At 35.3% G+C, this 27,278-nt stretch overlaps 1 protein-coding gene and 2 long non-coding RNA genes across 3 annotated transcripts in view; 2 read left to right on the top strand and 1 right to left on the bottom strand.

Annotated features, from left to right (window-relative positions):
- The window catches only part of LOC137389874 (uncharacterized), a 549,220-nt gene that overhangs the window by 218,926 nt on the left and 303,016 nt on the right, over positions 1-27,278 (top strand). The gene's annotated exons all lie outside the window — the stretch shown is intronic.
- Positions 7,333-11,416, bottom strand: LOC137391363 (uncharacterized). The gene is made up of 4 exons (XR_010978119.1): positions 11,277-11,416; positions 10,132-10,292; positions 9,098-9,232; positions 7,333-7,685 (listed from the first exon to the last, which is right to left on the bottom strand). It is a non-coding gene; the product is annotated as an uncharacterized lncRNA (long non-coding RNA).
- Positions 17,253-18,363, top strand: LOC137391661 (uncharacterized). The gene is made up of 2 exons (XR_010978151.1): positions 17,253-17,376; positions 17,674-18,363. It is a non-coding gene; the product is annotated as an uncharacterized lncRNA (long non-coding RNA).

Below are 27,278 nucleotides of genomic sequence, written 5' to 3'. Positions count from 1 at the left end.
AATTGAAGAAATGCTAAAGAAATTGTATCAATTTACCTTATGCCCAGCTCCAATCAGAAATTTTATCAAAGCAAATTACCTTTCTAATATGGTTTATTTGTATAAAAACGTGGCTAAATGGTGCTAACACAAAGTTTTGTAGGCCAAAAAGATTTATTTATCCTGGTATGAGCCAATATAACCTCCACTTCTATTAGGTTTCACAACATAAAACTAAATGATATTCTACATCATATAAATTATACAGTTTTGCTCTCATAAATGACTTAGTTTTATTTGTTCATTATATGATATGTTATTAAATATTGTATATATAATATAATCATAGAGGGCAATAAATTACAGCTGAGAATATACTGGTACTTTATCTCACTTTCACATATTTAAAAGTGTTTGGACTGTTACGTATTGGGAGATGTTGAAACAATGTGTGACTGTGATTATTAATTTGTTAATTGATGAATGAATATCGACTGGAAGAACAATTACTCACATAAACTAAAACATTAATTATTTCCCTACCGCAAGCCAATGTATTAGCTCGGGTTATCTCCTCTTTGCGGCTCGAAGTCGATACGCCGACTTTTAAACAGTGCGTTAGTTTATTTATAATTACTCAGCTTTCGCATCAGAACAACTAATAGATCTAGTTTTCATAAAAAATAAGCTGGTTTCTAACGATATTGACTAAACTAATCAGCAGACCTATCACTAGCAGCTCACTGATTATCAGACAGAAAGTTAACAGGCCGTGTCGAAAAAATCTGTTCCAGCTGCGTTGGCTACAAGTTAAATACTGGGCTCAACTAGAAGGAAGGACTAGTGACTGGGAAGATTTTGTGCTCACTCACTTTAAAATGAATTGACTACCTGGAAAGCATAGCTTCCGTGTCACCTAGGCAAAATGTTGACGTATGTCAGAACAGCCATCCTGAGTAAGAAAATACAATGTCTTTTTGTGCAACCCCAAGCCTCGAAAGATCCAAATCGAAATACCATCAGTCGAAAGCTTTAGATGGGAATAAAAACATGTGGATGTTTAAACAATACAAGAAAACAGATAGGATAGGGCAAATCTAATCATTAGGTACTTCATCACAGAAAATGTGGGAAAGGTGGTGATAGGCTTGAACCACCGGATAGACTGGTATGGTATATGTAGTTATATTACAAGTAACACAAGAGGCCACCACATCTTACCATGTTTTCCAGCTAATGATTACCTTGCACATAGAAACATTTCCACAGATCAAAAAACACAACATCGAAAAAAGGTGGAGAACACTCATACAAAGCTATCTATATGGTATCCAGTTGAGAAATTACAACAAAACCCAAAAGACCAGCTGGCAGTTGTTGAGCATGAAACCTAAGAAACCTTCAACAAAGACTTAAGATGTATTCCAGCTAGTCACGTGATTAAAAAAGGAACAGCAACAATAATAACAGTTGGGTGAGATTTATATGTGTGAACCAACACTGAAGTGCAGCCAAGGAGGTAGCTTCTGACTAGAACGCGGACATGGCGGAAAAAGAAACTGTAACATGAGGTGTCATAATTGAAATATGGAGCAGGTGCTCCCACCCAAACTACTACACTTCCCAAGTAACAATTGAGGAAAATTGTATAAGCCAGCTTGATCACTAGCAGACCAGCTGGACTAAAACCTGTGAAATGGCTAGTCTAGCGCAGAAGTAACAAAAAGTTGTACCTGGCGCACTTATCCAAAATCATAGGAAGAGCCAATATTCACACCTACATAAAGGTTTGCTGCATCTCCACTTATGGAAACAAAAATAATAAAGCAATAAAAGGAGGTCATATATGCTATATTATTAACAACTTTACTTATGCTGTAATTAGTGTTAGAAACAAACATTTTGTTAATATCGAAAACTGCCGTTGTTTTTGTGTGACAACTGAAGTTCTAGCGTCATTTATGTTTGTATCTTATAGTCAGATAAAAATTTAACCTTTTCACATAATATTTTCAATAAAAATAATGTTTACTGCTGAACTTAACCGTTTTCCTGCAAAACTCTATAAAAGGTTAAAGTAATACAGGTATTTTTTGCCTAGCAACAAAAAATTGCTGCTTCTAGGCTCGGCTCCCCGCAATGAATCAGATGATATAACTAAAGATTTGATATCTTAAATACTAAACAGTGTGCTGTGCTGGCAAAGTTAATGGATTAGCTTGGCTACTCTAGCAAAATATCAAAATATAAACTCACACACCCTACATTGTAATCAGGGTACTGTTTGAGTGAAACCAAGTTTAAATCACTGTAGCATAGACCTATTAACTATAGTATAGTTCATAGGTCTATGAGCTGTAGAAAGATTAGAAAATTTGTACTGGAATATTCATATACATGTCTTGAAACCAACTAAAACTCAATGAAGGTGGTAAGCCTATGACATAACAAGCTGAGAAAGTAGATTAGTAGGTCTTCACCTTTTTGTTCGTGAAGAATAGTATGAACCAACTATTTATGATTTATGAATCAATATTTTATGATTTGCAGAGTGTTTTTAAACATTTTAACATTTTAAATGTTAAAATAATTGATGTGAGCGTGTACATTAATTATTTAAGCAACCTTTTCCGATTTGAAGAACTGTTGGTCCTATTGCCAAAAACCACCTCAATTCTTTTGTTAGTATTTGTATATTACAAGTATGATATATTGAATACATCATTTAAGAATCTAAGTTTCCAGAAATGTCTTTATTGGTCAGAAGAACACAATTATTTATAAACTACTATATGGGAATCTTCAATTGATTACACAAATTGTAAGCTAATCAGGCGAGATATGAGCAAAAGTACATCAATGTCCTATTAAAGTATCCAAAAAGTGTTGAGGTCCCGTAGTTACTGATACAAATAAGCAACCTAGACACAATGTGTTAGAATCGTCCCAATGAGTTGCGTATGTTTTATGAAATACACAGTAATAATTATATTTGTGCGGGTCCCTGCACATTTCGTCATAAAAAACTTTAATATATGATCAAAAATCATCACACATTGGCTAAAAGACCCATTGAAAGTTGTATTTAAGAAAATGCATGGAGATGTAGAGGTAAATAAGTATCTACCTGATAGAGAGGATGGATGGGCATCTTATAATATACTCTAGCATAAGCTGAGCAACATCTGAACTACTAGAGCTTATACATGATTCGTCGGTCTTTCATACTATATCTTTCTAACAGTTTTTTACATTATCCTTTTCATTTTAAATACTGTGATACTCCTTAAGGTTAAGAATTAAATTTTAAAATAATTTTGTATGTAAATTAACATGTATAATATACCAGTTTAATATGATTTATCGGTCAAATTCAAATGATGAGACAAGAGTATGCAGTGATCCAACAGTATACAAGTAGAGTCATTATTAAATATGTGACCCAGGCAGTCAGAATGTACAATCGTGCTAAAACCAAATTTTTGAGTTATATCAATAATTAAAATCAGCAAATTCAGAGGATTTTAATGCATTTTTAATTTTTTAAATTGGATAGTTTAAGCCCAGGTTATGCAAGATTTAGTAGAGAAGGTCTCGTGATGAACTAAAACTGTTGTTTTGAGTTTAAGCAGGATAAAGTTGGTGATTCATGAACTGTAAATCATGGTATTTGTTTACAAATCAAAATGCCATAGAAACCGACCACTTAATCTCAACCTATTTTGATGAAACCTGGCATTATCCACAATAAAACCCTGAAAAAGATGATGGTTGCATTTTTATTCCAATTCGATTGACGGTTGACCTCTCAAAGGTCATGGTAAGGTTAACACTATATGTGGCTAAAAGCTCACCTTTTTGGAGTTTTTCATTAAAAGGGTATGCTTCAAACTTGGCACTTCTCATCAAGCTATATTGCTATGACTGCATATAATGACAGTCCAACGATTTAGCATAGTGTTGGAAGGGCATTCAGAATTGTCCAACTATACAGAAGGTGATGGTAAGGTCAAGTAAAAGTGACAAAAGAGCGCATCATGATGCGGAAGTATCAACCCAACTCATCAAGTGACTATTCAATCTAGAGCTCTTTTTATGTAGTTTAACACTCACACAGTGTAGCACGAGTACGCTGCAGAGATTTATTGTAGTGCATTGGAGGGGTTTGTTTGTTATGCTAGTGGCAATTTGTCCGAACACAACCGTATCCGATCTTTCCTTTAGTAATCCTTGATACACAGTTCTAATGAGGCTTAATGGTTCAGATGACATAAAACTAGCACATAATTCCCTACATTTGCACCCACTTATTAGTTTGATGTCAACAGCTAAAATAGAAATGTTATCAGCAGTGATAGGCTGATCTTTGATAACCTAGGACACTTATGTATTTGCGGCACCTATAACTTTCGTGTTTTCGCGGTGTCATCCTCTCGCGAAAATTTAATGAGCGAAACTAAACTATCATAACGAACGAGCGAAAACGCGAAGTTAAATAGCTTTGTTCATTGATATCCACAATAAAATCGTCATCTTAGAAATGCAGGCGATTTTCGTCTGTGGTTGGGATAAATGGGAAAATTCTAGTAAACTCATTATAGCTAATACACCGACTGAGCAGCATGGCAAAGCAAATTAAGATTATATCAGTTTAGTCACGGAATTTGTAACTGATGAGGATGAAAGTCTGGTAGGTGAAGTCATAAAATTGAAGAATAATTATTGTAGTGATGAATTTTATTACCATCCAAAAACAATATCAACCCTCATCAGGTCCAACCACATCATCTCTTTCACTGCCAACCATGTACAAATTCGTTACCGGCCTAGTGCCAGCCATCTTACCGAAATTTCCGATATAGCTTCATGATATGTATACAGTATTTTTTCAAGTTCTACTTTAATTATCTGTATAGAAAATCTAAACTGGCTACTAAGTCATCAACAACTAATTACCTGTTTTATGACTCGCGCGGGGTAGTTAATGAACTCACAGAAAAATGTTCGTTTTTAGATTACAAATTCTCAAACAAAAGTTTAAAATTGCTTCGTTGTTTTAGGCTAATTTTATAGAGAAATCTTCAGACAACACAGTCAATTTCATAAAACTCTTAAAGACCGTGGGTTATGTGGTCAACAAATAATAAAATCAGGTTACCACACCATTGCTGAGAAAGTCCAAAAATGCGTTTATAGCAGTGGCCCCTAGAAAACGCATAAATGTGTTTATGGCAGCGTAAGGATTATACAGTTTAGGTTGTGAAGTTGGTTGTTACCTATCTATTTTCTTCTTCTTGGGATTTGAGTGTGACAAACACAGCGGGAGGGACCTAGACAACATTGATAGTCTAAGAAACAAATGGCAGCAAGTGATCAAATTGAATTGTCGATCTCACCCACACACTTCAACCTGTGGTTTACAAATACGAACTATTCCCAAATTGAATTTTTTTCTTCTTAGTGAACTGGACCTGAGGAATGTAATGTTTTTTACAATTCATTTATTTTCACATCACTATATTTTCGCACTCATCAGAGCCGCGAAATTAAGTTGCAGCGAAATTTTACTCTGTGTGCTACTCACGAAACTAAATATTAGTGAAACATAAATGTCCTAGGGTAGGCGGTAATTTGATTTAATTCATTAGAATGATCGTTATTACTCGCATTATCGTTAGCAACCTCATATTGCGCAAGCAGCTGTAATTCTAAGGTTGCCCTCCCAACTAACAATTTTACGTTCCCAGAACGTTCCAGGGAGGTTCCGAAAAGTCCCAGAAACGTTACATCGTAACGTTGTCACAAGATTATTTGTAGACACATTTTCAACGTTCCAGCAACGTTGTGGGAAAAACATTGCTGTAACGTAACTCTCAAAACGTTCCATCAATGTTGTGGGAATTACTTTGCTGGAACATATTTCCCATAATGTCCCTACAACGTTGTGGGAAATACGTTGCTGGGACGTATTTCCCACAACGTCCCAGCAACGTTGTGGGAATTACGTTGCTGGAATGTTAGCAAATGATCCTGCATAACATTCCCACAATATTGGGAGAACATTGCGTAATATTCCACGAACATTTCTTACATAATATTGTCTCAAGGCTATTAGTTAACATCCCAGGAAGGTTACGCATAGAACATTGGTGGGACATTGATGCGTAGGGATTTCCATCTTTATTATACAATATTCCTAGCTACTGAGCATGGCTTTCAATGCCGCGGTAACCTCGTTGAGCTAAAACGAAATATAATTATAAGGGCATGCAAGTTAATGGGCAATGGCTTCGCTCTACTAACGAATTGATTCACATACGCGTCGGCTTGTCAGACGACCCGTAGCGTTAATCAATCGGTACATAGACTATCACCAAATATCTGACACATCATGTATATGTGGCGACTTGGTCAGTTGCGAAGAGTTCACTTTCTTGCGTTTTACATTGACCCGTTTAGCGGATGGACAGAGCTAATGGACCCTAGTCATTTTTGCGATATGTCTAATGAAGTGCGAAAATAGAAATTTACAGTGACTTTTTATTTCATTTACATAAATTATTCAAATTTATTATTATTTTCTTTTCATTGCTTTGTTTGTTTTTATATCTGTAATGAAAAATCTATAACATTTTTAATTTGTTTCATTTTAAATAATTTTTTGTTATGAAAGGGGGACAACTTCTAAAAAATGAATCATGCATTATTGTACCATTCTAGCTAGAACGTTAGAACGAGGAAAAGGTTTGCTAACGTTATTATAACGTTGTTACAAAACATTGTTATCGAATGTCCCAGCAATGTTACAGGATTGCTACTTTGAAATGTCTGGGTATAAGCATTCACATAATATTGTCTTCTAATATATTCGGAACAGTATGGCATTTCACCATTATGGAACATTCAGCAGATGATCTGGTGCAAAATTCCTGCGACATGGGGAGAATGTTACAGAACATTCCACAAGCATGCCTTTCATGATGTTGCCTCAAAGATATTAGCTAACATTCCAGGAACGTTTCCGTGCAGAACATTAGTGGGGTGTAACTGTGTAGACAATTTCTAACATTTTGATGTTTCACAGAATGTTCCTCTAATGAATTGCGTACAATGTTACTATAATGTACCGAGCATAACCGTCGACAATATTCTTTCCTTAAGCTATACAACATTCCACCAACATTACGTCTCCGAAGCAACCTAATTTTTCTATAATGTGCCATGCTTAACCTTCACACAACATCTCTTCTCAAGGCTGACGGACATTCAACAAATATTGCACCTTAGATATATACGAAGACTTTTACTAGATTATTCTTAAAATAATCTTTGTGAGCATCTCAATAGTTAGGGCATGGTTCCGAAGCTGTATATTTTGGTACAAACAGTTGCATGATATAATAACAAAAAATAATATGAAACACAATAAAAATATAGCTATAAAATGACTAAACTCTATATATATATTGTCATCATCAAAACATGGCAGAAAAATACCACAACCTTTACACCAGAATAAATTATATATCAATGATACACAGAGACAAACAAGCAAAGCTATGATCATATTTGTGAATAACGCTACAGTCCATCAAATGCTTTACCACATTAGACTAAAGTTTTTCCAGCTCGTCCGTCCTTGGATTGTGGTGGCGAAGGCTGTTCTTTCATCCAACAATTCAGATTACAGTACAATCCTTTAAGCCCTGAAATGTGAAGAAGCATTTATATTAGCAGATGAGAACTGCTAAAAAGTACAGAATACAAACAAAGCAAATATGAGTATAAACTAAATATGGCAACAACCTGTTAACAAAGTAATAATGAACATCGAGGTTGATCTGCCACATCACAGTGTCACTTGCTAGATACATGAAATAGTACCAGCAATACTTTTCTTTTCACTATTTGTGGGCACTCTATAATAAGGTAATATTGTCCACTCATTCAAGTTTTTGGAATCGCGATTCCTCATAATAGGCACAGGTGGATACAAGAGTGCACAACCACCATATTTTCAAAATCATCCTAATCAGCTTTTTATTTAATGGCTTCATAACTGAGCTTCCTATAAGGCTGCAACTTCATATTGGCATATTATGAAAAATGCACAAGCATATCATATTTAGGGTTGCGCTAATAGTAAGTTTCTTCAGAAGCAACGAATGTCCTAGTCGCATTGTTCTTATGCTGAATTATCATTTTAATAATTTGAAATTTAAAAAAGAGTTGTTGTAGAATAGCAATGCGGTAAATTAATTAGTAAATCTCATGTAGCAAAAAACACGAACTTGGACATATCCATTAAAAAATAATAACAAACTGTAAGCTAACAACTCCGCATTAGTCGAGTTATTTACTTGGAGGTTAACCTTTCTGATGAGACGCTATATGTGCAAACAGCTATATACGCAGGTAAATGAGAAGCACTGCTAATGCTATTGCAGATTGTTCCAAAGCTTTAAGAAACGCCGTGCCGATATTTAATGAAAAATTAAACGATAAGATTTTGTAAGTTTTAGTTGATCTAGAAGTATGCGAGCAGCCTGCCTTTTCAATTTCCTTTATAAGCTTGTTTGAATTAGCGCGTACACTCTTTTAAAAATACATAGTCAATCGGCTATTGTTGCCTCTTACATATTGTCAAATTCTTCAATCATACCTATCTTATATCACAATCAAATAGCTGAAAATCATGTCATAAAAAGAGAAAAAGAAATTACATCGCACTACTCGCTCTAAGTTGACATTTTGGTAAAAGGCAGCACGATTCTCAACCTAACATGCTTATCACAAGTTATACATTATCTAACACAATGCAAACTTTCAAGAGTTGCTTTCTTAATTATGTACATGTGCACACAACTCTTAGATTTCCATATTTTCTCTGCTTAAAATTCTGATGTGCTAGGTAGTTAGTGTTGAAATGTGCTTCCAATCTGCCAAAAAAATCTACGTTTTGTACTACAGCATTTCTAAATTTGAAACTAATTTTTCCAATTTTCAATAACAAAAATCACAGTTAAAGGGAGAGTAACTATAGATCTATCGTAAATTCAAGAGTACAAGTCGAGATCTGAAGTTTGGTTCGAAAATCCTGGTTTTGACATGTACATACCGTGACCTCTTCCATGGCCCAAATCTTTTATTCGCTAATAGTTCAATCGGGATCAGAGGCGGGCAATGCGTAGCTGAAGAAATGGCATTCAAAACACCATCAGTAAGGACGCCTTTTTTGGCGCCGTCGGGAATACTACAATTAACAAAAGCCTGAGAGTAGCATGTTATAGTGAAGATCACAGAGAACAAAAAACAAGCACTTAACCAACGTACTGGTTCACCTCAATACAAGAACAAAACCGCTACCTCGGATAATAGGTATTCAACAGAGTAGCAATGCCGCAAGACAGATTTCTGTCAGAAATTGTGATTCATGTACAAGAAAAAGATGTGAATGCCCAATAGTGGATGTGTCAAATGGATTACTGAGGTGTGGCCTTGTAGGCAGATACTACAAAAACCAACATCAAATTCAAAACATATCACGTAATTCCAGAAGAGAATCCTAGTGATGACATTTCGAATTGTGAATAATGGGGACCTGGTGTTCCAATCAGCTCACATTGAGTAGGATTACTGGTATTTCACTATTTTATAAATAAATTCCTATATGTGATATCATGTAATTTTGATTTGCAACGGTTTTTTGAAGTTGAATTTTACTAGAAATCGTGCCATGAATTACGTTACCGTCATATTTTTGTGCAGATACCGCAGCAATACTATTTAAATTCATGAAAGAAACGAAGTCACTGTTGGGATTCAAACACAAATGCTCTATGGTAACATCTTCCAGCGCAGCGAGCTGGAAGCTTGTAGGTGTAGCATAAATACACACTGGTCAGTGCGCGAGGCGACATTGCAATAGAAGGACTGGTCTTATGTACTGAATACTATATGGTATGTTTATCGAATTTGATTAGGTTGTCACGACGTTAAGGGCTTAGCGCACAAATCAACAAACTTTCCATGTAGCTGACTTAAAGCATATTGATAACATATTAGTAAGCCTACAACATGTATAATAAAAACACAGACATGGAAAATTTGCAATGGTGATGGAAAAATGCAAGAAATATGTCTAGATCTCACCTGTCCCACATTTATTGATACCGATTCAATTGGTTATGGAGAATTTACTGTTGAGCCGAACCGGTGTATGGTTGGCAAATTGACCATAGTAGTGGTGATTGACTAGATAGCGATTAGACGATTAGTTGCAAGGATAATGGCCAGATCTTGTGAGATTCATTCTAAAAAATCGCAAACAAACCACATTAGAGATCTTGCAAACAACAAATCGATAAACTATCTATATGGTAAGAATCTAATGATTATGGACTTGGACTGAGATTGAACCGATAACCTTGTAGTTGCAAACCCTAAATCTGGCCACTAAAAACTGCTGGTTGGTCACTACTAATATTGCTCAACATTTTCCAACTGAATAACAAGTTTAGTAGCTCAGTGACTAACAAACATGTCTTTACTCATTTGATATATGCGTATAGATCTTCATCTTTATGAAATTTTGGAGACAAAAATAATGGCAAAGAAAGAATTCTTCAAATTAAGTTTAGGAAATGGCGTTCAAACTTGTATCAGAGTTTGTCACATCAGAGTTGTCTTCTCTATTTTATGGCAGTCAAAAACTATTAATGATTCACCATTACTCCGTTTGTACACAACACACAGTCACTCGCAATGAGATTTATTATCAACAATGCCTCTGAAGTAGGTAATGAAATCAAAAAATATATGCTACTACTCAGTAACATGCTTTACCCATTTTTCTACGCATATATGGCTTCAAAGCCATTTCAATTCTATTAGCAAAAGCTCGCTCAACCAGCAAAAGTGTTTTTATCAGTTATTAAGACATTCGATAACATCGCTGTGATACGTGAAAAAAATCATATTAAAAGTTGTACTTCTCTTAAAGCACAGAGGTACAGTTAAAGAACGAAAGCAATATGTAACCCTTTTAGTGCCATAGGACTACTCTTTTTAATGAATTCCTGTTTACAGAAGCGAGACATTTTAAAGACAAATTATATCCATTCTATGACTCGCAAATGCTTTTCAAGCTGTTTTCCAACGTCAAACACATCCAACAACGATAATCCACTGCAGTTTACCACCATGGAGTGCAATTATTTAGAAACACAGTCTTTAACACTCGGTTTTATTTACGGAGAAAAACTTGAATTTGTACCAATGCAAAAAACTTTACTCACCAGCAATAACGATCGCAAAGAGCGTCAATATCATTTATTACTATATTGTGAATTTTATTGCAAGTATTGCAGATGAGTTAAGCATCGTTAACCCATTAATTAAACTACAACAACAGGAAAAATAAATCAGTATGGCGGATATTTCCTCCTCCTAGTTTTGCCTTGTCCGATATTTTCAGGCATAATACTATGTAAATGCATACCTTCGAAATCTTTCGAAGGAGTACGATGCGGATTTTTAGCTTTCCTACGCATCGAACTTCATAAATTCCGAAAAGTTTTAACTAAATTCTACGTATATGCCCACAAACAATCTCGGTTGATATTTTGGTTCATTATACAGTAATACAAAAACGCGTTTAATCTCTTTGTAAAGATTTAATAGACGTAAACTGAAAAAACGTCGTAAAACCACGGTTATGGAAGACCAAGCGAGTCATACTTAACGCCGAATACCTGCTAGTTCCCATCAGAAAAGTCGTGCGCCCTAGGCATGCAGTATATACGGTAGAAATATCCCATCAGAAAAGTCTTCGGTCCGCTCTAACTTTTCTGATGGGATATTTCTACCGTATATACCGCATGCCTAGGGCGCACGACTTTTCTGATGGGAACTAGCTTTTACCTTGGAGATTCAGACAAGTTGGTGATTTTTTCTGAAACTACCGATGTGGTTACCGCTGCCTATACTCATGATTTTGTGTTAAAACTGCTAAAAGAGTTCTGAATAAATATTGCCGAGTGATTTATTCACTACTAATGGACGTGATTTGACGCTATTTGGTAAGAAACCTCAAATTGTTGATCAGTTACAAAACTGCCTTACACAAAGCCACTACACACTCGCAGACCTGCAAAAATGGTGCCCGAAGGGTTGAAATCAACTTGATATCGAATAATGAATACCATATTTGCCTTGTGGTGACCGATTTAACTCATGCACTACTATAAGCCCTTCTGTGGGGCTTACAGACAATTTAAATCAGACGGAAGCCCCTCACTGGAGCTTTTTTATATTATGTGGTTTGGTTCTCTTTTTGTAGCTACAAGTGAATGGATTCAAATTTTCTTGGTTCAAATGCTTAGTATGGAGACTATTGTAGTGTGTGCTCATGTGAAACTGACAGTAAAGGATTCTTATAAGTATTATATATATAGCATTTGTATTCATTTCATGTGAAACGTTAATTGCGGATGATTCCCAACATCTATAAGCACAAAAGCTCTGAAACGCGCTCGTAGAGAGCATACGAATTTCATCGCATCTGACGGAGACTTGCCTTGTTTGGTCTGACTCATTTTGTGAGCAGCTGTTTGAATGGCTTTTGTTGATACAAATTAATTATGTTCAACCTAAAATGAATTACATAGTAAATAAGTTGAAGACTCTTTTATGAGAAAGAGATTTTGAGGTGATTTTTTTGTGAGCAGTACATCATGTTTATGTTACATAACTATTTATTGTACTGACTGAAAAGAAAAACGAAGTTGCAAGTTGTCAGTCAAGACTCAATAAACATTTTTTATTTACAGCATGAAACTTTGTTGAGTCCAAAAATAATCCATCAGACAACAAGCAAAGCAACCTTTTCACTTCTAACATTCCTTGCAAAAAAACATAATTTTCAGTGATTTGTCTGCTAATATGTTACACAATTCTAAGAAAATTTACCTTTGCCAAAATTATTTAAGCATTGCCAAGGGGAAGTAACTTTATGCGGATCCATGGTCTATTCTAGCAGATACATGTAGACTAATTATTATGACATGACCATGTAGTAACTTTAATTTTTAATTTCTGTAATTTATCTAATTGTGATTTTTACAATTTGATATAAATGAGATAATCTCTCTTCGAGTTAAATTCAACAACAAGATTGCATAAAGGTTTGGAAATTTTTTTGAAGGTGCATCCCCCTTTTTCTTATTTTGTAAAGAGCAAATCTGACAATACAACAATCATTTCAACGGGTATGTGAACTAACTGTTTGATATAGCCGTGTAATTGCCTTCAAGCTGTATAAATCATCTATGTGAGAATTTTCTGCAAGTTGACAGGCTCGGTTACGATGGTTGTTTCTTGTGTCATTACTGACCAATGCCCCAGATGGGCGCAAACTATTTTGTAATTGCAAAAGGAAGATTTGTTTAGTAAATTGACAATGTCATATAAGCAAGCTAATAACAATAACTGAACACTTCATTGTTTTGTTAATTATTTGTAATATCTACTGTGACAAGCAACGACAAAAACTGAGCCAAAGGTTTCAAAAGAACAGTGAATATCACACTGTATTATTTAACACTGTTTACGAAAACCTACAATAGGTGTTCTCGTCATTTCATGAACAAAAAATAAGATTGTTATATATGACCTATTGTTAAAGGTTGACTTGCAACGAAATCCACATTACAGTTATTCGATATCAAAAGATTCACCATGTCTTATTCTGTTGTGTTGTAGGTGCAAATTATATGGGAATGTGATTAAAAGCTTTTAAAAGCTAAAAAACCAACAGTTAATCGCAGCCACATGAGACCACCGTAGTTTGAATTCTCTTTCCAAAGCGGCTCAAATGGGACGTAGTTGTTACAGGATGGTTTCTGTTTACACTTTCATGCAACCTCATTCGTCGAAATATTTTCACAAATATATTTCATACATTCAATAAAACTAGGTCTATTGTTCTTACGCGTCTATTTTATCGTCATTGTAAAGCAGTCACTTTTAGCTCTGATATATTATAACTTACCGTAAAAAGTCGTTAAACTTTCTATCCTTAGTTCGAAGGCGTACATATCATGGTCTGATAATCATGACGAGCCTGTTGGTCACATGTGATATTCGAAAGTTGCTGCAAAAATTATTTGCGAAGTATTGGGTCACATGATCAGATTACGACTTGACGATTAGATCTAGCCAAAACAAAATTGAAAGTAGCGAGCATCTATATTTGATATGGGGTCTTCGGTAAAACCCGAAGTGTTTGTCATAAACTAGTGCTACGATAGGTTTTATATGGAGCTTTTTATTGGCCTTTCAATTCACATGAGAACATCACGTAACAAGACAATAACCAAACTGTCAGAACTACGTCAGAGAAATAAACAGATTCCAATTTACGGCGGCTTTTCGTTTTTGAGCTTTCAAGAGCTTGTAATCACAATTTATTGCAGCTTCAGTGGTAGTGTCTGCCTTTGAATTTTGAGCTAATATAATCGTGCATTGTGGTGCCATTTTGTGAAGCGACCAGCATTTGTAATCTCTAGTTACACACCCCATGAATACTTGTCATTGTGAAACAAAGGAACTCATCATGTTATTCAACTTCTATATTAGTATTTATGCATCCTGTCTTAAGAGTATTATACACCTCTTACATAACCACTCATCCCCTTTTATTTACCCATTTCTGATGTGATTAGGAAACAGCTTTCTGGACTCTTGCTAGCTAGCCGGGGCATGGCTCTCGTGGTGGATATGGAGAGAGAGCCTGGGACACATAGCGAAAAAAAAGTAAGATAACTTCTGCAAAACGAGCGACATATGTTACATATGACGCTCAGACTGATACTAATGGAAGCGTGTCGTTAGATTCGTATCTCACGATGTATTAGATGTGGCGCGTTTAAAAGCCTATTGTCACGGTAACGTGACTTGATCTAGTAAAAAGCGCTATTTTTTTGATAGGCTGGGTGGTTACGAAATACCTCGTTTGATAATAAAACGATAGGAACCATAGGCCACTATTTTCTTGCGTTTTCACGTTAGCAGTTTCATTTCCTATACTGATAAAAATGAAGCGATTCAAAAGTTACTATCAAAGCTAGGCATAGTCACACTGAGACCAAAACAGTCTCAAGCTTTACAACATATTATCGCAGGTCTTGACCAATTTGTAGTTCTTCCTACTGGCTTCGGAAAGAGTATTTGCTTTCAGATGGCACCGTTTTGCAGTGGTAGATCCGAGTTGTTCATAATAACTGTCGCGAATAATAATACTCGTGAGTAAAATAAAACTGAGATTACTTTTTACTAGATAAACTTTTCTTTACTAGCAGCGTGCAATTCATTTTTGTTGTTCTATTGCTATTCGTTTGCTATGTTTGTATTGTTATTGTGAATTTTTTTATTCAATTGATTCAATTTTTTATTATAATTACATCAAAACATAATGAATTGAACATATGAAATAATATAACTGTCGTTATTGATTTATTATGCAACCAACATTTCATACTTACTAACCAGCATTTGTTTGCTGCCAATTCAGATTAAAAATAATACATATTACTCGCGTAGATCATAAATAAGACCGTCACATGATACTCCTTCGGAAATAACGATTGTGATATTAGCGACTTCAGAAGTCGGCTTTTAGAGTTGTCTTCTCCGCGTGTTGCGATGTGTCCCAGGCTCTCTCTCCCAATCCCCACGAGAGCCATGCCCAGGCTACTTGCTAGCCTTACTGCCTAGGAAGCTTTGCAGCGCCCAATCGTCTGTGATCTACGGATGTGACGATTGCCTGACTGATTAGGCAAACATATATAAGCCTGTGTAGATCAGAAACAATTCGAACTCCATATTTTACTCACGCTCTACGTATCACTCTGCTCTTGTATCACTCTTTATATTTTTAGACTTGCGCAATGAGCATCGGCCATTGACTTGATTAGCCTTCATATATTTTATCTTTTTGCAATTGAAAGTTTGAATTTTTAATAAATATATTCTGTTTTAAAGTTTTTTAACTAAAACAAACCAGTCTAATTCTTGACATTAAATCTACACCTAAAATACAGTCCTTTATAAATTGACAAATCAAAAACCAACTACTTGAACCACCAATCCAGCACTTATAGTTAATAATCCTTTAAACAGAGGGTCATTACAATTTCTATGTCATCAGTCAACTATTCAATTGACAAGTTTATTACTGAAGCAGCATGTTTGTGGTGGTTGTAGATAGTAGTTTGTGATTTTGCTGCCAGCAACTTTCTAACAGCAAATTGTTTCCAGCAAAACTGTTGAAAATCTGAGTGTATTGATTTTAACTATATACATTGTATAATAACCGCAAGTACATCACTAACTTCCATACTATACTCCACACAAGTTGCTTGTAAAACTGTGTATCTCATAACTGAATATTGTAAGATGGCAGATCTCTTCATGAGTGTTTCTATTGTATTCTCAAAAATCTGGTTAATCATTGATTGGCTTGGTTTGCTGAGCATTAGTATATTTGTCAGACTTATTATTGTTGGCATAGGCCTGAAATCCTCAATTGCTTTATTTGTTTTCTCTATAAAACATGTTATAATGGAACTCTATACATAACAACCCAAAGGTAGACAAATGTGTTTTATTTTATAATTTTAAAAGTATAGCACTATGATTCTTCGTCTTAACTTATTAGTATGCTGGACTTGGTAGATGGCATCGAAATCTGCAAGCAAACACATTAACAATCAAATATTTTACAGAATAGGAGAATGTGTTCTAAAAATGGTAACTACCCTTGTTGCTAAGCTCGCACCTATTTTTTGGATCAGCTTTAAAATGGCTTTTTTGCTAGAAAAACAGCAATACTGTTTCTAGTACTTTTTGATTCAACTTAACTAGCCCATGTTAATTACATTTACTGTGACTAGCATGCTCACTTATCACCACTTGCGACTCTACTACATGCCATTCAGCCACCTAAATGCTGAGTATTATTTAATGTCATACGGCAACCAGCTTTATGGATGCAAAGCTTTTATGTGAATTTAATAATATTTTTAAAATTAATTGCTATTAAATCTAAGTGGTAGGTACAATGGCTGGTTTGAAAAATTTTGGCACAGTATTCCGATGTCACTCATGAAAAGATCCTGAGAGCTACCGAAATTTATTAAAAATAGCATTCTTTGCAATTGTGTTATGCAATTAAAACTTGATTTTAATGACACAGATGGCTCCTGCCTCTACTTCTCTCATCTAAACCAAGAAAGAGTCATGTAGAAGGTGACGATGACTTCCATGATGATTTGGAATCAAGCGAACAGCTGGAAATCGAACTGTCAAGGTCTGGCTCGAACATAGTGGAGTGCATCGGTAGGTAAATATGACCAATATATCCAGGTTTTCTACAAAACAAAATATCTGGCACACATTGCAGCCTTGCTGCATATGCTAAACTGCATGGCTGCTCATATTGTGGCGCATAATTTGGGTATATAAATGTCTTTTGGTATTAGCTACTTTCACTTATTGTTAGTGTATAAAGCAGATATACAGAAAGCAGAGTGTTTTGAAATAATACTGCAGCAGATCAGCGATATGTAGTTAAATTTATTTTATGGTTGATACATATGCTTTTTATAATAATATTAGCATATGATATTTATTTAGCAGGTTATGAGGTACAGAGCTTAAAACTCAACTGCAATGACTGCACCAGCTTTATAGCCTCCTGTCCAGGTTTACGCATCAGGGGATGATGCGATACTAATCAGTGTAAAAGATAGAGGTGGTCTGTTTACACCTCATCCTGTCATCACAAAGATATGTCTAGGCTCAGAACTGAGCATACGGCAGGGTGTCGACTTACAAGGAATCACTGCAGACATACACAAGCTGGTGGTCACTAAAACTCTTTCATCGGTTTTACAAAGCAATTTGCATCAGGGATTTCCATGCTCGTTCCACTGCACAGCGCAACGTTAGTTAAAATATCACCTCCAGATATTTCAGGATTATAATTCATCAGGAGGCTACAAAGGTAGCAGCTAACAAGGGAATCTCAGATCAAGGCTCAGCCGACTGGTCGTCTTTAGTCATGTGTAGCCTTTCACAGTATGTCTAGAAAAGTGTACCATTTGTCGTTTGTTTTCTACGAGTTTGCTGATGCTGTTTGCATAACACCCAAGACCCAACATTTATATTCATGGCAGACTGCAATCAGCGTACGATGTACCAGTGTGTATGCATTTGAAATCAGTTTGTACACCTAGCTATCTGACATGTTAGCCCATAGCATATGGCAACATTGATAATTTTGCAATATCTTTTGGAATACATGTGCATCAATATACACTTTGACTCGCACTTTTTATATGAAATATTCAACTTTATGTTTATAAATTTGCAGGGTAGGAAATACATAGTGTATAAGCGTTGTATCTAAAATTTGAAACAAATATTTTGTGTGCTTTAGTAGTTATATCGAATCACATGTAGCAACAAAAATGTCTCTTGATTCTTTCAGTGTAAACAATGATGACTCACTTGCCTGACCAGCTGCAAGTGAACAAAGCATTGCCCTTCTGTCACAAAGCATGCGGTTATTTATGTAGGACATCACGGCTTTGCATTGCCCAGTCTCCTATAGCTAATAGGCTCGTAAATGTCACCTTCAAGAAAGGGTAGTGAGCTTCAGCCAGCGCATTGGCATTTAAAATACACCAAAGGTCAAGCTGAGAATTAAACATGAGTAGCAGTACGCAGACCAACACACACAGGCACACATACATATTGAGCTATCCCTGCTACTTCACTCTGTATGGGGTATAAGTGGTAACATCACTTATGAGTTCAATATAGTGTCAGGGTCAGTCATGTAGTAGGACACTCCCCTGGTCATGAATATAATCTCCAACATATCTATGGCAAAACAGTCTTCAGCCATTTTGCAGCTGTTTAACTATGTGAATACAATTGTGAGAACTTTGCAAATTTTATGCAATTCAAGTTAGTTTATTTTTATCCTACAAAGTTCTGATCAGACATCAGCTGTAATCAGCAATTTGGATTTAAATGCTCTCTGTTGTGTCCTTATGAGGCTTACAGCGTACCCGTGGTTTTATAGGACTATTTTGACTATTAGGACTAAAAATGGCTTGAGACAGCTGGAACAAACATTAACTGAACCAAAATGAATCGAACAATATTGGAGCATGAGCGTTTAATTAATCTAGCAAAAGGGCTACCCAAATATTGCAGCAGTAATATTAGGTGCTCAAAATTAGCCAGTTCAACCTTCTTAGGAGGGTTTTTGACATACACTATTTTCCCATGATGGGCAGTGCTTCGGAGTTGCGCCCTTTCCGAATCATGGAAACGGCGTCTTCGCACTGAAATCACTGCGCACTGATCAGTGCGAAGTCTGTGCAAATTTGCAACAAGGAAACAGCAACTGCGCAGTGGCTGCACATATCTCCCATGCCATGAAAACGGATTCTTCGAGGGCCATGAAATAGTACAAAAGCTATCCTGCTAATCTTGTTTTTTTCTAATCTGATTTTCTTTCACCTATATTTAATTATGGTCTGCGCTCACAAGGATGAGGTGATTACTTTCCCAGACTTTGTTATCGATGCCAACACCTTTCGAGAAACAGGAGGCACGTCCTAAATAACGTTTAAATAATATATTGCTTAAAAAGTTCTTATTAAAAATATATTACTTTGCAAAAATTGTGTTAAGTTTTGTAAAACATTGTGATTGTGTATTGTAAATAAAAGTATAATGATGACAGAAGCATAAAAAGACCTTTTCTGATGTTCGGTATCCATGATCGATTCAATTTCTCCATCAGGCGATTCGATTTATACAATGTCTCTTCTCTGGCTAATTTGCTGAAAACCGCTGCGCAGCATGGTAACGTGTGAATCCCTTCGACTTCGGAGGGGGCTGCATCGCAGTACTGCGCACCATGGAAACATAGTTATAGTCCTTTTAACATTGCCCTAACAATAGACCGATCTTTAAACAGAGCAGCTCGTTTATTGTGAACGATATTTGCAATAAGGTTTCCTTTTATACATTTGGAAAATTTGCAGGTATTTTATAACCATAAAACAGCTAAAGATTTTTGCTTAGATTTTAAAATAACCTATCTAAAGTTTTTTTTTAATTCTGCAACTGAATAAAGCATTGTTGCAGAAAACAGTGATATCTTGTAGAGAAGTTGTTTTCATTGCATGAAGCAAGACTAAAGCTGAATAAGGATACTTCATTAATAATAATTTTGTTTGTGTTTTAAAGAGCCTTGTTAAATATTAAAATGGTTTTCTATTCTGTGCTAAAGTTTTGAATGCAAACAATAAAATAGAAAGAACTTAAATGACAACATAGGTGAAACAAATGCAGGCCTCGATTGAGTAAAATGTTGGTGTATTGTACCTAAGTTCACTTGAAATGTAGAAAAGAGTAAATTGAATGTAATAAAATCCTGCAAAAGTGCTCTCAACTTCAATGAGGAATTAGTACGAGTGACTGCGCGTTACAATCAGAGAATATGAATAATTAGGCATTGTGCTATGTACACACTGCACTCTGCAATCGAGCGTTTCAATAAACACTTGCTGATGTGGATTTAACACCAGGCTTGACCTCATAGGTCAAATACTAGCCTAATTAATGACTCAATAAATAGCCAAGCAGTCTTGTCCCAGCTAACTTAGCAGCAATGATTCGGAAGGTTGGCACATTGAGACTGCTGAAATGGAAATAAAAATGACTGAATCGTGAAAATGTTTTTAATGTGATTGTCATCGATATTCTAATGCACATTAATAACACTAGTGCTGTTTCCATAATTGGCAAGAACAATGGATTCGATAATGTTTTGTAGATCGCAAAACTCGCTTAGCTTGCGGATTTATGCCGTTTCTATGACGCAGATAACTTGTGGATTGGCTCAGTTTGCAAATTATGAGCGTCATGGAAACGCAGCTATTGTCTGTTAATTCTCTAGCATGTTGAACTCTTCTCTAGTTGAGCTCTAAGAGATGAGGGAATTAATCACATCCTTCAAATAGCACTACAGTAGACGGTCTCACTGTCAAAGACTGTTACACAGGCTGAGGATGTCTGACTGCTAACACGAGCTCAGTCCGTTGACTATCTTTGCGTTGACTATCTATGCCATCTCACCGTGCGGCGCATGGGCCATCATCCTAACCATAATGTTTTGGAATGTTGCATATATGTTACAGCCATTCTGAAAATAGAAATACACACAAATTTTTATTAATCATTTTGATACTTATTGTGGCTACAACATATAATGGCACTGTTTTGAAGCTGTCTTCCATTATAGTTGCAGCTGTGTCAAAGGTTGGCTTGCAATAAAATTCACATTACAGTTATTTGGTATTAAAAGATTCACCTTGTCTTACTCTGTTATGTTGTAGGTGCAAAATATGTGAAAAGGGATTACAAGCTCTTAAAAGCTCAAAAACGAAAAGCCGCCATAGCTTAGAATCACTTTATTTCGATGACGTAACCACGAAGTTTGGTTATTGTCTTGTCACGAATGTTCTCACGCGAATTGAAAGGCCAATACAAAGCTCAATATAAAACTTATCGTAGTATTAGTTTATGACAAACACTTTGGGTTTTACCAAAGACCGCATATCAAATATAGATGCTCACTACTTTACAGTTTTGCTTCGGCCTGGTCTAATTGGCAAGTCATAATCTGATAATGTGACCCAACACTTCGCAAATAAATTTTGCAGCGCTTTTCGATCATCAAAGGTGACCAACAGGCTCGTCATGATTATCAGACAATGATATGTACTCCTTCGGGGTAAGGTTAAAATATTTAATGAACTTTTGCGATAAGTTATAAGATATCAGTGCTAAAAGTGACAGCATTACAATGATGATAAAACTGACGCGTAAGAACAATAGACATAGTTTGCTTGAATGCGTGAAGTATATTTGTGAAAACATTTTGACGAATAAGATTGCATGAAAGTGTAAACAAAATCCATCTCTCACAACTACATCACGTTTGAGCCGTTTCGGAAAGGGAATCCAAACTACGGCGGTCTCGTGGGGCTGCGATTTTATGTTCGTTTTTGAGCTTTTAAGAGCTTGTAATCACATTTCCACATCTTTTGCACCTACAACACAACAGAGTAAGACATAGTGAATATTTTCATATCAAATAACGGTAATGTGAATTTTGTTGCAAGTCAACATTTAACAACTAAACACCTGGCCAGACATTTAGTTGTGCTGCCAAAATAGATGACTATGGTATATTTAAACCCACCAGTCTCATGTGCATCGCATCTCCATCATTCGCTCATTGAGCAATGCTATGGCTGTCCCAAAGTAGGTATTATTCATGGAGTAAGCTCTATGACTGCATGAACAGTAATCAATCAAAAGTTTACTATTTTAGTCATGTTTACCAGTTTGCCTCTTCGCTATGACATCACTCAATAGGCTTACAGTGGAAATGTCTTACAGTGTGTTTACACTGCAGCAACTACTATCAATTTTAGTTGCACATGAAATTGGCTGCAATCACATAGCTGCAACTTCCTACAACTCCACCGATGATTGCACAGTAAAATTTTAGATTTACCAGACTTATTTGTTTTTTGAAACATGTAAACAGTTAGAATTTATATTTTCGAAGCTTGATGCAGTTGCACGAGTGCATTGGGCGGACTCATTGACTATCTTTGACATCAAACATCTTTGTAAGCTTTTGCCCTTACAGATGTTGTTACCCGCAGCTAAAGCTTGGAACATCAGCAGAATTTATAACAGAATCTTTGTGATTGCTTTTGTCATGTTATGGAGGATTTTGTTCACCCAACCTCAGACAAGCTGACTATTTTACAGCGCTTACTGCTTGCTGTTTGAATTTTTCACCTTTATTGCTCTTCTATATGAATAAACATGTTTCACCAATCATTGCAAATGCTAGTTGACTTTGATCATGTCTCATCGCTTTTCTTCTTTTCAGTGTATGACTTAGTATGAGGCTTCCTAGTTCATCTACTAGCAAAGTTATGGTAGGGATACTTAACAATCACTTTCAATACGTCTACTTCATTTAAAGCTACAGAGTGACAAATCTAAACATCTGAGGTATGCATGAGTTGACATTAACTGACTTGCCCTTAATTCGATTATGGAGCAAACTTTGAAGGCATGGTATCAAATGAAACCATATACATGTACCTCTGAAAGGTGTTATGAGGTCACTTAAGTTAAAGTTAAACTAAGCCAAAATAAATTTGGGCCTACAAAAACAACACTTGAGCTAAGGTTAAAATGGTCCGCTGCTTCTGTAAAAAGTATTCACAAAATTAGCCATTATTCTTCTTTGAGGTGGGTTTTCAGATAATATGTCACATATTTCAAACATTCATCTTGTTCATTGCTAATAAGACTAATATGCTCATTGCTAATATGAATAATTTATCTCTGCAAAACATTCCAGTTCATTAGAACATTGTCAAGACATGCACAACGCTTCATTTATTACTAGGTGAATGCCCTGCGTTGCAAGGGTAATAGAACTGCTTATAAACACTACATTACCTACTACATTACAATTACAGTACATTATCTGCAACTGTTTATAAGTTGTTTTATTACCCCTGCAATGCCAGGCATTCAGCTAGTGAGGCTATGAGCCCTGAAGCTAGATGGTAATTATTATCATTGCTATAACAGGACTACACTTAGACACAGATTAATATATATATATATATATATATATATATATATATATATATATATATATATATATATATATATATATATATATATATATATATATATATATATATATATATATATATATATATATATATATATATATATATATATATATATAAATATATATATATATATACATATATATATATATATACATATATATATCTATATATATATATATATATATATATATATATTGTAATGGCTTGGCCGGTAGCTGAGCCAGCCTTACTATCCTAACAAGCCGGTGCAGCCTGAACTCTGGGCCTTCTCCTCGTCGGCCTGCCTGACACACCTAGTGGTCTGATCAGGCCACGGCTGGTTTCCCCAATCTCAGGCTCACTTGGAACGCTAACACAGCCTGCTCTCTGAGACCCTATCTAGGCTAGTCTAGGTTCCGGGCTAGCTTACTGTAGGGCCTGATCTCTAATGCTATGGCATTTCTGATCAGGTCCTGTTGTAGCGTAGCCAACCCTTAGCCTTCCTTAGGTATCTCCCAAGCAGTCCTTACTTGAAGCTAGATCAGTTTTGGTAGAATGGTCCTGACTAGGCCACCCAGGCAGGCATAAACGTGATCAGTCGGTGTGAGTGAATTTAGCCTATTTATTATATATAATCATGAATACATGTTGCACAGCGTCGCCCACTTACATAATGATTACATAACACCTAATTACGTTGCGGCAAGCCTGTGAGGCAGGCCTAGATATGCAGTGTTACATAATAGGGTATAATAGAAAAGCACACATAAGGTTGTAATACAGAACATTGATATCTAAGGATAAGAGCATAGTTAATACATTTGTCTAGTCCTCCACAATATATATATATATATATAAAAAATTGTTTCCTCACCCCCGGATACCCGTATGAGTGGTAAATTCTGCTCTAACTCGGGTCTCCTACCAGAGACCTGGGAGTTTGAGCACTCGCCTCAAGATCTTAGCTGTTCCCAATAGCGCACTTTTCTGCAACTCACCTGAGTTGATTGCTGTTGGTATTTGGGCAAGCCACATTTTATGCGCCGGTGTTATTGCGCCCAGTGCCCCAATGACTACTGGGATTACAGTTGTTCTTACATTCCAGCATTTTTCAATTTCTTCTCCAGAAAGGGAGATATTTATATATCTATTTATGTATGTATATATATATACATATATATATATACATATATATATATACATACATACATATATACATACATATATATATATATATATATATATATATATATATATATATATATATATATATATATAAAGTTTATTAAAAACTACAGGTTAAAATCATTACTACTATTAGTTTCATGCAATCGTGTTGCAATCTTCAGGTAGAATGACTAAAATGTATAATGGACAAGCTATAAAATTACTTAATAAAGCTGAGGGCTTAATACTATTGTGTGATATATATATATTATAGTATACAGCAAATTATGTAGTCAAATTATGTTATTGAGCTAATTAGATGTTTTCTGGCATGCCGGCATGTGGATATTAGCTCACTTCTAGTGTTAAGGCTGGCTAACTTCGGTTCGAATATGATGAAGTATTTTTCCCATAGACATAACTGGCAAGATTTTGTTGATGTGTTGTAAGATCGCGCTCTTTTGATGATCTTCCAGGTTATATTATAGCGAATGTTCTTGTCTTTTAAGTCCCATATGTATTTACTCAATTCTGTTTGTAGCCTTTTAGTAGGATATTTAAAGGATGTATTGTGGTTGGCTAGTCTTGTTTTAAAAGTTGTTTCGGTTAGGCCTACATACGTTTGTTTCTCTTGCCCATCGCGTTCTTCAGACTCTACGGTTGCCTGATATACTATGCATTTTGAAAGGCATTCTCCATTTAGAGGGCAATTTTCCCGATTTTTGCAATTGCATTTTCTGTCGGTGTTGGTTGGTTGTGATAGTGCTTGTTTATTGTGCCCGCTAATTATGTGGTTGATATTAGAAGCACAGCTATAACTTAGTTTTACGGATTTTTTTTGAAGATTTTGTGTAATTTGTGTTCTGGTGGAAATTCTCTCTCCAGGATCTGGAAAAATTGTTTACCGATCATGGTGTTAACAGCTTTGTTGTTGTGTAATCGGGTGGAAATTCACTCTCCATTTGTGGTTGCATCATCATCATGCTCTAATTGACTCAATTATTGAGCACTTTACTTTACAGTGTAAACCACATATACTATATATATATATATATAAAAAAAATATATATATATATATATAAAAAATAATATATATATATATAGACTATATATAATATATTATATATATAGAATATATATAATATATATATATATATATAGACTGTTGTTTATTCATTAGGCTCAGCTTACTTTTGTAGTCTATCAAGAATCACATGTAAGCCCATGTCTATTATTTTAGTGACATCTGTGATTGACTGGTTTAGAACATCAACTAGCCAGATTTGCAAAAAAAACAGAAAATAAACGCTCCATTTGCAGATTATGGTTATGTACATAGTGTTGACACAAAATTTTGCATAAAACACGCAAATAAAATCACATGGAAAATGATAGCAAGTAGGCAAGCAAAAACCAAATGTGTCGACAAGCCTGAACAATGATGTTGTGTCTTCTAATATACAACCCTGATTCCTAAAGCTAAGAGCTGTCTGAAGTGGACTACTGAGCCGTAGCGATACTAACTGGTAGTTTAAACATTTTACTTGAACATTATCTTTATGGTAAATGGATTATGATATACCTTAAATGCACAAACCCTATTACCCAAACAAACAATAGAAAAACCATTTGTGGTTGCATTGTACTATAGCCATTTTTCTTAGTATCAAATCTACATATGATGTATTTTAACAATTCTAAAGCCAATTTAATCTATCTTATCCTTCAGTGTCCTATTTGGATCTGAACTGCAACATGATAAAAATGAATTTTTTAAAACTAATTTAATGTGAACTTGTTAAAGATTTTCATAAACATGACTTGACTTGGAGCTCTCTACATGCACATGTATTTTTCTATGTAATGCAAAAACACTGATTCAGTTCAAGCATGTACTCAGCTGCAATCTATTTCAATAACAGATTACCCAGTTTTTTCCAGTTAGAGTTTTCCCTCCTTGGAAGGTTGCATCTATGAGGTGTTAATCATGCCTCATAGCATTTCTCTAGAATTACTAGCAATTATCTGATACAACCTCCGGTAACTTCTCTTACTGCACCCTAAAACTTATGCTTAGTACCATGTGATTCTGCAAAAGAGTTGAAACCTGACAACAACAGAAGCTATGAAACATCCTGATAAAATACACCACAGTATAACAACTCCTTACCAGGTCTTTAGTATAACTACTAAATTGATGAAAACTGCCATATTTGGTAAAATCATCATTTATTATTATTCTAACATTATGACCGAACTAAATTATTTAGCGGAATGAAAGGTATATACTTTTGGTACTATGTTATGCAAATAAAATGTATGAATAAATCGAGTATT

The sequence above is a fragment of the Watersipora subatra genome, chromosome 3, assembly GCF_963576615.1.
Source record: "Watersipora subatra chromosome 3, tzWatSuba1.1, whole genome shotgun sequence".
NCBI lineage: Eukaryota > Metazoa > Bryozoa > Gymnolaemata > Cheilostomatida > Watersiporidae > Watersipora > Watersipora subatra.
This window is presented reverse-complemented; position numbering and strand designations above follow the sequence as displayed.